The following is an 11,714-nucleotide window of genomic DNA, read 5'->3' on the forward strand; positions in this document are numbered from 1 at the left end:
ATTTATACTGTCCAGGTGTCTTAGTCATTTCAGTGGGTGGGGTTTATTGTTCCTTCAATGTATTTTCTCTTAATTTTAAATAATATCTGTAACTATGAATATTATAAAGATCCATATTTTCTAGCTCATAAATGGGTGATTATCATATTATTTTCAAAGTTGCCTTTTTTTAAACACAGCTAGATGGGCATGTTGATATGGATCTCTCATTTTTTTCTCTTCAGGGCCCTCACATACTTCAGCGTTTCTTCATCTTCTCCATCAGAAGAGACTCTGCGCTGTAGCATGGTGCTCCGTTTGTTAATATGTTAGTGTTATTAATATGTTACCTTCCTTCCTAGTGGGTTTGGAACGTACATCGTTTTATGGGTGGATTCATTCCTCATGCTAGCCAGTTTCTTACATTGTGTCATGGAACCATGTCCCTGGTTTCTCAGAGTAAAACTCTTCTCTCAGCAGAAATGGTAAGTTCCCTAGTTGGTGACTTCAGTTGCTGGAGCAGCAGCTAGTGAGAATCTCTTCCCCCTGCCATTAATCCTGAGGATCAACTTTCTCACCTTTGATTTAAAAATCCCAGCTTCCCTTAGCTTTATAACAGTAATGGTGATACCTATTGCCAGTGATTTGAAGAAGCAACCCAAGGAAGAAGGGAGTGAAAGCTTTTTACAAATGCCTTGGTCTCCATTTGGTTTTATTGCTTATTCTCTTACAACTTATAACCCCCGAAAGTCAGAAGAAAAGTTCATTAGTTCAGTGTCTGACAGTTCAGAAACTAGTAACCCAGTACATTTGTGTCCCCTCCATTGGTTTAACTCTTGTGGTAAGTTGAATTTTCGAATAATGTCCACAGCTATACTTCCAGTCTCACACGTTGTCCTGGAACCTTGCTACCCCATCTTCCCTCACACCTGGGTGAGCCTTGTGACTGCCTCGATGAGTATCATGTCATGGAAATGATACTGAGTAACTTCTAATAATAGGTTATAAAAGGCAACCTGGCCAGGCACAGTGGTTTGTGCCTGTAATCCCAGCAATGTGGGAGGCCAAGGCGGGCGAATTACTTGAGCCCAGGAGTTGGAGACCAGCCTGGGCAACAGGGCGAAACCCTGTCTCGACTAAACATACAAAAATTAGCCGGGCATGGTGGCACATGCCTGTAGTCTCAGTAACTTGGGAGCCTTGCTTGAGCCCGAAAGGCAGAGGTTACAGCGAGCCAAGATTGCACCACAATATTGCAGCCTTGATAATAGAGTGAAACTGTGTATATATATATATAAAAAGGTAACCCACAGCTTGGGAACACGGAGCTGCTCTGTATGATGTCCAACTACCCTGAAGCTGCATGTTAGAAAGGCCATGTAGACGGGAGGCTGAGGCAGGAGAACTGCTTGAACCCAGGAGGCGGAGGTTGCAGTGAGCTGAGATCGTGCCATTGCACTCCAGCCTGGGTAACAAGAGCAAAACTCCGTCTCAAAAAAAAAAAAAGAAAGGCCATGTAGAGATATCACGTAGAGGGAGGAAGAGGCCCAATGAGCCCCAGCTATTTGAGCTCTCATTTTTACATCTTCCCAGTGAACTGACAGTCAAAGGCTGGGAGCTGGAACCTTCTGAAGGCTCGTTCACTTGCATGTGTGGCATGAAGCTTCAGGGCAGCTCCAGCTGATGCCAGGTGAGCAAAGATGAGCTATGTTCTCCAGACCCTGCCAAAACTGCAGATTTGTGAGTGGGACAAATGCTGTTTTAAGCCACTACACTTTTTGAGGGGTTTGCTATGCAGGAATATGTAGTGAGAACACCCCAAATGACCTGGGCTCAGACCAGAAGAATCATTTAATCCCTCTTCTGTGAAAAAGTAGAAATTTAAGTTCTCGATGTACTCTCGGATGGCAGACAAAAATGACAAGTTAGAGGGCTTTAAACTCTTTGTTTCTAGGCTACTGGGTGAATATAATACAGGAGATTCAGGGCCCCTGGGAGGCTAGAGAAAGAAACAGTAATTAAAGTAGTCCAGAAGGAAGAGAAGCATATGATGGGCTATGCCTGGGACCTCCAGACCAGAGGGCAAGGGATGACCATTCCTTTCTTACACATGTATCACAGTCCTAATTTTCCAAAAATGGCACTCACCACCCCCACAGAAGAACGAGAAAGCCCTGATTTTCAGAGTGCAAGATTCTGTCTACAGAAAAAGAAGATCCCCTTTCCTTTCTCTCCTCTCCATGCTACTTACTACATTTCTAGGGCACAGGCCTCCATGATCAGAAGACAGGTGAGCAACTGTCCATGGTGCTGCCCTCGGCTTACTGATGCAGACCATGTTTTCCTTCACAGGAACCCACATCCACAGGCTCTGTGATTTACAGAGACAAATGCATCCTAGATCCCTACATAACCTAGAATGTGTCACTAGGTCCTGTACATTTGTTTCAGATGGGATATAAAGAACGTCTAACAGGGAAGATCACCCTTTGTTATTTACTTCAGTACCTTAGCGGTGTGTGTGTGTGTGTGTGTGTGTGTGTGTGTGTGTGTGTGTGTATTCTTCTCAACAGAACAAGGACTAAACAAGTCTTCCTAGATGTTTTTGAGGTGTTTTACCCATTGACAATGTGACAGGTTCCTTATATTGTACTGTCAAATATGCTAATCAGATTTTTCTTCTGTGTGTTTCACTGATTGTCTTTGTTTGCTGTTCCTGGGTGTAGGTGTGGGCATTTGATGTGTTACTGTCCTGGAAATGGGGGCTGAGAACCCTTGGGTCAGGAAGCAGGACCAGAATCTTGGACATGTGGTTGGAGGATTGGTTGGTCTCCCTTCCTCCACTTTCCTCCTATGTCTCTTTCTTTCACCCCTTGCCCTCTCCCTGCAGGCCTCTTTTATAGCTGTGCCAAATCATAAGTGGAGGTAGAAAGTGGATGGTGGTGGCAGGATCCTGGGGGTCAGGAGGACAGGACTATGCTTCACAGTTATCCAGGTGGCAGCTGTGCTGAGGGCTGACAGAGATGCTGCATCTGAAGCCAGACCTGCGTACCAATCCAGCCTTTGGTGTTTGATTGCTATGTCAGAGAAGAAGTCACTGAGTCACATTTTTTCTCCTCTGTAGACAGATAACTCAGCCTGCAGAGCATTATGATGAGGATTAAGTGAGGTGCTATATTAGAATCTTGTAAACTATAAAACATTCTGCTAATAAAGGCTTATTTCCTTCTGTAGGGGCCCCAAAGAGAGATTAAAAAGTGGTAAAGAGGATGACTCCAAGGAGCTACAGATGAGTAGGGAGGAGAGAAGTTCCCAGAGGCAGAGGAAATCTGAACCAGAGACCCAGTTGGGTCTCATGGAGCTAACCCAGCAGAGGGAGAAAGAGGCTCACCTGGAGTTGGGCGGATGCCCAAACTCAGGCAGCAGGCAATGCGGGGAGCTGAAAGGGAAGGAACAGTCGTAGTATTAGCAGCCATGTGCTGAGTGCTGGCCAAATACCAGCCACTGTGCAAGGCGTACATGCTCATTTAATTCTCACAGCAACTCTATGGGGCACATGTTATTATCCTCATTTTACACAGTGGAGAATGAGGTTCTGATAGGCCCAAGACATTTCTAAAAAATCTCACTGCCAGAAAACCTGGATTCAAATCTAGGGTTTTCTTACCCCTAACTAAGCTAAAGTTAGCAAGCCTAAGATAAGATTTCTGGTTTTGTTTGGGTTTTTTAAATTATTATTATTTTTAAGACAGAGTTTCCTTCTTGTCGCCCAGGCTGGAGAACAATGGCATGATCTCGGCTCACTGCAACCTCTACCTCCTGGGTTCAAGCAATTCTCCTGCCTCAGCCCAAGTAGCTAGGATAACAGGTGCCTGTGACCATGCCAGCTAAGTTTTGTATTTTTAGTAGAGACAGGTTTCACCATGTTGGCCAGGCTGATCTCACCTCAGGTGAGTCACCCACCTCGGCCTCACAAAGTATTGGGATTACGGGTGTAAGCCACCTCACCTGGCCATTTTTTTTTTTAATAATAAAGAGAAGCATCATATCAGAGGAACCTACTATGTGGCAGACTCCAAAGCCAAAGGATCAAAGAACAGGCGAGCAAAACAAGAGGGTAGGAGACAAGTCAGAAAGGGGTCTGTGCGAGCACCAGAAACATGCACATACCCTCTTCCCTGTGGAGTGGCTCATGGGCGGACCAGGCTCTTTTAAAGAGCTAGGGGCAGAGCGATCTCCTGCAGCCTGTTCTTATGTGAGCAACACAAAAGCTTCCGTGTGAGTCTCCCGGTGCTCCTGTTCCCTTCTCATCACTGAAATTGGTAGAATTAGTGCATGGTATCAACCAGCATTTGCCAAAGTTTGTTCTGCGGGACCTTAATTCTATGGGGTTAACAGATACAACTTGGAAAAAAGATTCAGTTAAATTCACTTCAATTTAACACACTTAGTGGACACCCACAGAGCTATGAAGTGTATATTCAACCATGAACAATCGGCCAGGTCCTGTTTCCATGGAGCTTGTAGACCAGATATCCAGTAAGTTTGGAAAACGTTACAACAAAGTGATATTTGTTTCTTTACTGCAAACATTTCAGGGTCTGACATGCATTGTGACTTTCTAAGAGTGGGGGAGAATATATAGTGTTCCCCCATGATGTCTACCCAGGGAATCCTATTTAACTTGTTGTAAAGTCTCTTCTTGTGGCTCCAGGGCTTGTATTCTTTTCTTTTCTTTTTTTTTTTTTTTTTTTTTTTTTTTTTTTGGTGAGAGAGAATTTTGCTCTTGTCACCCAGGCTGGAGTGTATAGTGTGATCTCAGCTCACTTCAACCTCCACCTCTTGGGTTCAAGTGATTCTCCAGACTCAGCCTCCCTAGTAGCTGGAATTACAGGCATCCGTCACCATGCCCAGCTAATTTTTGTATTTTTAGTATGTTGGCCAGGCTTGTCTCAAACTCCTGACCTCAGGTGATCCACCTGCCTCAGCCTCCCAAATTGCTGGCAATCCACGCATGAGCCACCACATCTGGCCGAGGGCTAGTATTCTACAGAACAAGCTGGAGGGGAGGCCAAGACAGACAGAGAATGACACGCACCCCTTCACCTCCCTTCATTTCACAAGGCTGGCAGTGTGGTGAAAAGGGATGGCAGGGAACACATAAGCTCAGAGCGTGGCAGCCAGGTGATGCAACTGTGGGGGTTACGGTGCCATTCGTGGATGCCAAGTGGTGGCTGCCTCTCAACACTGAGCCTGATGAAGTCAGAACTACCAGGAACTCGCCACAGGCGAGCCCTCAGAAGGTGTGTGCTTCTCTGAGCAGAACTGAGAAGATCCCTGAGCCAACAAAGACATAGCAGAAGGAGAAATAGAAAGTGAAAGGCTGGGGCGAGGGAAAGTCTTTTGCTCCCAGGTCCTAAGGGATTTTCTGCCAGAGTCCTGTGGGAGGACCTGGGTGGCAGCTGCCCTGGCATAGGGGAACAGCATGTCCTGTCTATAGATGTAAAGGGAAGTGTTCCTGGAGCAGCATGGGGCTTCGTATGCCAGCAACCAAAGTTTATCACTCAGGCAAACAAGCCAGAGGAAAAGAACTGACAAATGGCTAGCAGTTCCCCCCGCTTCTTCTCCAGGAAGATGTTTTGGTCTTGGTTCCCCTCTGGGTTTTTCCTCTCTCGGATCTCTCTAGCCCTCACGCAGTGTTCCTGCCCAGGCGTTACATAACAGCCTGGACTGCAGGGAACACCTATACAAGAGGCCATGACAGTTAGACAATGGGCAGGCACAGGCTGCCCTGAGAAAATGGAGTCATTCATGAGCTGTGTGAGAGGCGGCTCTGTTCCCAGCTTGGCTCGCTGGTAAATGAAGTGCGCTCGGGACAAAGAGGGAAACTTTACACTCGAGCAATTTTCCCACAGTGGTAGGCTCACAGAAAAACAAGGCACTAGTTGGCGTAGAGGAGAAAAGGCAACCATATCCATAGACTTTGCTTTCGCCCCCAGATTGCCGTCTTGTGCCAAAACCACAGAATAAACTCCCAGGGAGGCAACAGCAGAGCTGTACTCACTCTGGGTCTCCAACGGCAGAAGCCAGAGGGAAGGTGTGGGTCTGCCTTCAGCTTCTGTCTGTTTCCGTGGCTGCTTGATGTGTCTTCATTTCTGTATCAGCTCATAGTTGACCTCTGAGCCAGCTCGCCACCTTGGAGGGAAGAAATGTCAGTTGGGATGATCATCCTGGGAGAAACAGCAACAGCTTCCCCTAGCGCAGCTGCTCAGCGGGGTCGGGAGCACCTTCCTTAACACAGCCGGCCGGCTCGACGGAGCTGAGGGGCTCCTCAGCCCACACTACTCAGGGCTGTGTGTGGAGTCACACCCTAACAATACTTAGCTGCCAGGGCCTCTTTGCATAGGAATCTGTACTGCAGCTGCAGGTACAGTGCTGCCCTATAAACCAGGAGGTGCTAAAAATTTAATCAAAAAGTTATGAGTGTCTTACACTGGGGGTTTTGTATAAGACAATTTTATGTCAAGAAAATACCAAGATAATAAAAAATAATCTTATATGTTAAAAACAATCACCAAATTCCAGCAATGACCCTCTTATCTATTTAAAGAAATACAAAGCTCTTGTCCAATTTACCTATTTAGAGATTTCTGGAGTCCCTTACAGAGCTATTTAATCCATGGCACTAATCCTACCTCGGAGAATCTGTAAGCCTCATGTGCAGAGTACAGTATACTATGCAGCAGGTATTATAAAGTATTAAGATACCTCTGTATCCACCCTGGAATCTTGCCTTTCTACCCAGTCCCAGAGGGACCCATAGGATGAGGGAAGGCAATTAGGTGGGATAAAATGCTTCCTAAATGATAAATGCGCACTGATGCCAACAAGCCTGGAAATACATGTACATATAAAATGGACCTGGGTTTGCCAGCTCAACCTCATACAGGTAGACTGTATCCTTCTGGGCACCAAGCTGACAACATAAGAAAATGCCAGTTGCTGAGGAATACAAGGTTAAATGCTCTGGAGTCAGACAGATGGGCCTGGATCTTAATTTCAAAACTTAGTAGCTGTGTGACCTCAAAGGAATGGCTTCACTTTTGCTGCCTCCACTGTAGTATCATAGTGGTCACAGTATTTAGGGAGGTGGGCTAGGACAGACCAAGTATTTCTCCTGGGATTGCTGAAGGAAGTGGGGTCCAGGGCGGCCCCTCTCTGTGGTCATTCTCAGCCAGCAGCCCCTGCCCACCACACTGAACACCTTCACAAGACCAGTGGCCATTTTTTGAAGAGAATCCCTATTAACCTGGGAAAACTTCACAACAGACCAACATTGTTTCCTGCACTGGGGCTTGGAAACCACTGCATGAAATAATTTATCTGTTACTGTTTAATCCTGTACTGGCTTAGTTATATTCTTTATAGAGAAAACCTTTAGAGTTTTCTCCTTTATGCTTCAGGCGTAGCTAGGCAACGTTCACCAAATCTACGTGCCTCCCCAGCTGTTTCCACTTCAGCGTTTGAGGGAAGAATCAAAAGCCCCTGGGCTTGCAGATGCTCAGAGAACAGGCATGAGGCAACATTTTCTGAGCTCTCATCACATCCCGGGTACCATGCTAGGCTTGTATACCTATGGAACTCCCAACAGAGTGAGGCAGACGGGTGATGAAGTTGGTCGAGCCTAGAGAGCCTATGGGAGCATGTGGTGACCAGACTGGTGGTGACAGGAGAACGGTTTCCAGAGGAGGAGATAGCCGAGCTGACTTTCAGTGAATAGCCAGGTGCGGGTGTGGTGGCTCACCCAGGCAGAAGGAGTAGAGCAAGAAAGGGCTTGGCCAGTCCAGAGAGCCTGCCGGTCCGATGTGCCGCAGTAAACCTAAAAGACTGCGAATCGGAAGAGGTGGTGAGGGAGGAGGTGGGGAATAGGAAGGCAGGAGCTAGGTCTCCATAATGCTCCTAATTCCCTCTGGGACATCATTTGTCCCTCAGTAATGCCTCTCATAGAGATATCTTATTTATTGATACCTTATTTTACTGATACCTTAATCTTTCAAGCAGAATGATAAAGCAGAAAAAGCCTTGTGGGTACCTCCTCACATGTGTTGTTTGTTTCGAGACAAGGTCTCGCTCTGTCACCCAGGCTGGAGTGCAGTGGTGCCATCATGGCTCTCTGCAGCCTTGACCTCCTGGGCTCAAGCAGTCCTCCTACCTCAGCCTCCTGAGTAGCTGGGACTGTGGGCAGGCACCACTACACCTGGCTAATTTTGTAATTTTTTGTAAAGATAGTCTCACCACGTTGCCTAGGCTGGGATTCCTCACATGGTTTCACATAAGTAGTCCCTATACTTGCCTTGTTCTTTCCAATGTGAAGAGAATTCTTCGGGCAATTAAATGTATGCTTCCACAATGATGTCTCTTCTCCCCACTGCTCTTTGAAGCTGATCTTTGTTGGAAAAGCTATTTTTCATCAAATTGATCTAGATTACTCATTGATTAGCTTGTTGGCCATAACTGCTTCTTAAAAAGAGCTCACCTGTTAATTGCAATGATAGCTACCAGTATTGAACTAGTACTATATGCCTGGCATGGTACTGGGTGCTTCCGAAACTTTTTGTTCAATACTCACAGCAAATTAATGCGGAAGACACTATTATCATATCCACTTTACAGATGAGAACAATAAACCTTGATAAAACAACAGCTCATCCATGACAGAACTGGGTTTCCATCTATTTGATTCCAAAATCACCACTCTTAGCCAATTCACCCCACTGCTATTGCAAAATGCTTTTGAGAACAACTTAAAAGAAAGATGTGTGACTGTGGCTGTACGGTGGATAACCAAGTTTTCTGACCAGGAAACATTTTTCCCCTTGCAGAAAGAACTTGGGAACGCAGCAGGCAGTCCAGAATAATGATGGGGATCCAAAGGCAGCAAAGGCTTCTCACCGCCACGTGAAAGGCCTGAGTTTAGAGACCTCAGGGAAGTTTCAAGGCCAACTTTCTGTAAAATCCCCATTCTCTGAGCGATGGCTTTAATTCACAATCATGTGTCAATACTGGTTTGTTAATCATAACAAATGTACCACAGTCCTGTAAGATGTAAGATATTATCGATAGGAAAAAATGAGGGAGAGGTACACGAGCTCTGTACTCTCCTTGCAATTTTTCTGTAAATCTAAAACGGTTATAAAACAATAAAGTTGGGGGATGAGAAAAAAGAAAAAAAAGTTTATTTTTTATTAAAAATACAAAACCTCATTCTTCACAGCCACATGCATATTTCAGAATTATTCTTAGAAACTTCAGGAACAATTAATTTACTGTATATAACATTATAGGCTAGATTAAACTGAGTAGTAATTATTAATGCTTAAAGTTAGTGTGGAAGCACCACAATTATATACCAGAGTGTTAGTGTAACTCTAAATATTAAGATACATAGGTCAGTGATTCCTGAAGTTTATTTTTTTATTTTATAGAGAAAACATAATTGACAAAAACGATCACATACTTTTTAAACTTTGTTGTTGATATCTTGGGGAATTGCAGCCATTTGAACCCCACGATCCTGACTCAAGCTCCTCTGTCCATCTCTCAAGAGTGGTTGAATTCAGTCATAATGCCTGGGATTGAAGAAAAGGCTTCCAAGGGGCTGATCTCACAGATCAGCAGATAGGCTAACCAGTCTTTTCACTCTGTTTGTTCTCAGGCATGTGGAAGCGTTCTCCGGTTCTTAACGTCCTGTTCTGGTTGTGCCCATTTGTTGAGGGGTTGAGTGTGGCATTGATGCAGCCTCCATGCTTTAACTAGGCTGCTATTCCATATTACCTGCCTGCACCAGCTTCTGACTACCCCCTGATTCAGAGGAGTGTGTCTGATGAAGAAACCACCTCCCTTAGTCAAGATATTCAACTTCATTCTATTCTTATCCCCTTTCTCCAGGTGGAGATCTCAGGAGGAGACAGAGAGAGAAAGGGATGCAAAAAGGCTCAGTTCTCAGGCTCCTGCCCCGATAACATCAGTATTATCTTTATAAATTTAATAGATATATAGTTTTATATTATATACAAAGTCATATATATAGCTATATGGATGGATGGATGGATGGATGGATGGATAGATAGATAGATAGATAGACAGACAGACAGACAGACAGACAGACAGACAGACAGACAGACATAACAATGTAGAAACGCTGGTCAACATGAGCTTCATTACTATACAGAAAGCCAGCAGGGACTAGATGAGCTCATTCACAGAGACCACTGGGTTTTAGGAGCAGGAATATTTATTCCTCTGGACTGGGAGAGCTGGGAAGAATGAAAAGACCCAAGCTTTACCAAATTCAGACTCACATTTTTGTTTGAAGCCAAAGGTCATCTTGAAGCACAGTGAGGAGCGAAGTTTCCCTGAAGAAGAGGGCTGGACTTGGAGGTTGGTTCCCCTATTCAGATTCAGACAATGGGAGGGCAGCCTGTTACTTTCACAGCATGATGGCCGTGCAGTGCTTGGTAAAAACAGTTCTCAGGACATTTAGAATTTGTTCTCTCTCCCTGCCATGCGCTTATTGTGTGCTCCCATAAATCCCTTCTCTTGTCTGGATACTGGGACCTATTGAATAGTCTTGCTAAGGATTGGGATCTAGAAAAAGCAATTTCTTCTTTGGTTTATACATTTTTTAAATGCCTGTCCAAGGACTATGAACCTGCTATTCATCTTCTCAGGAAGAGATACCTGTGTCAATTACTAGATACAGCACCTTGGCCATCAAGAGTGAATGAATCCAACAACTAGCAGACATCTTGGCTTCTGAGGTGCCCCCGGCCCCCAGCATTGATGGGAAAAGAGTCAAGGGCCCAGAGACTCCCGTCCAGCTCGTCATTCCTGGGGCAATCTCACCAAACAGCAAAGTGTTTCCTGTTCACCCTTTCCAGACTGGAACAAGTGTAAGGTGGGAGACGGTGAATCATTTTCCAAAGCCAGGATTGGCCCTCTTGGAATCTTTATGCGCTTCTGATTAAATGTAGGAAAATTAAGAGAAACCTGGAGGTTCCAGGGACTCAGCACGGTTTCGCCACAGCACAAGGCCACATAGTCTCTGAAAGACCAAGGTATAGCTCCAGTACAGGCGTTATCTGACTCCAAAGTTCAGACCTCTTCTACATGAGATCTGAGCCCCTCACACTGGGGCATAGTCAGTTAAGGCTGCAAAAGGGAGAGAGTAATGGAGTTCAGAATTGAATAGATACGAGTATAAACACTTGGGCACTGTCAACACCAAAGAGCCTGACATCTCCCTTCAGATGTCATTGTAACTGTCTAAAAGCCAGTGTGAGCACTGAAAACTCCTAGCACCTTATTGTGGAGCCATTGGGTCTTCCTCACCTTGTGATGCAGAAAGAAGAAACCAAAGCCCTGAGAAGTCGGCTCATTTACTCAAGTCACGAAGGCATTTAAGGAACAGCTCTTATAAGTCCATTTCGGTGGTTTAGGGCTGAGGAAGATGCCCAGAATCCCTGCATAGAAATAAGTACTGGTCATCAAAGCAGTGTGGGTGGCCCTTTCTGACCAGGAGGTCATCTCAGACTCCAGAGCCACTTATTCAGCTCTGGTACCTAAACAGCCAAAGTGAATTATTCACTTAGAAGGGTGAAAAATACTCAACTCCCTGGGATTGTCAAATGGAGTTTTCCATCCTAAAATATCTTAGTCATTTGGAATCTAACCAA

At 45.1% G+C, this 11,714-nt stretch overlaps 2 long non-coding RNA genes across 2 annotated transcripts in view; one reads left to right on the top strand and one right to left on the bottom strand.

The window, feature by feature from the left end:
• Positions 1 to 10,405, bottom strand: part of LOC108588920 (uncharacterized) — a 45,386-nt gene extending 34,981 nt beyond the window's left edge. Inside the window, exons 1-2 of the long non-coding RNA XR_008477853.2 lie at positions 10,341 to 10,405; positions 6,044 to 6,174 (exon numbers count right to left, since the gene is read on the bottom strand). This is a non-coding gene — a long non-coding RNA (uncharacterized LOC108588920). The remainder of the gene's footprint in view (positions 1 to 6,043; positions 6,175 to 10,340) is intronic.
• On the top strand, positions 223 to 9,212 carry LOC144580089 (uncharacterized). Its single transcript, XR_013528975.1, has 2 exons — positions 223 to 307; positions 8,862 to 9,212. It is a non-coding gene; the product is annotated as an uncharacterized LOC144580089 (long non-coding RNA).
• Positions 10,406 to 11,714: the final 1,309 nt, after the last annotated feature.

Source organism: Callithrix jacchus, chromosome 18 (assembly GCF_049354715.1).
Source record: "Callithrix jacchus isolate 240 chromosome 18, calJac240_pri, whole genome shotgun sequence".
Taxonomy (NCBI): domain Eukaryota; kingdom Metazoa; phylum Chordata; class Mammalia; order Primates; family Cebidae; genus Callithrix; species Callithrix jacchus.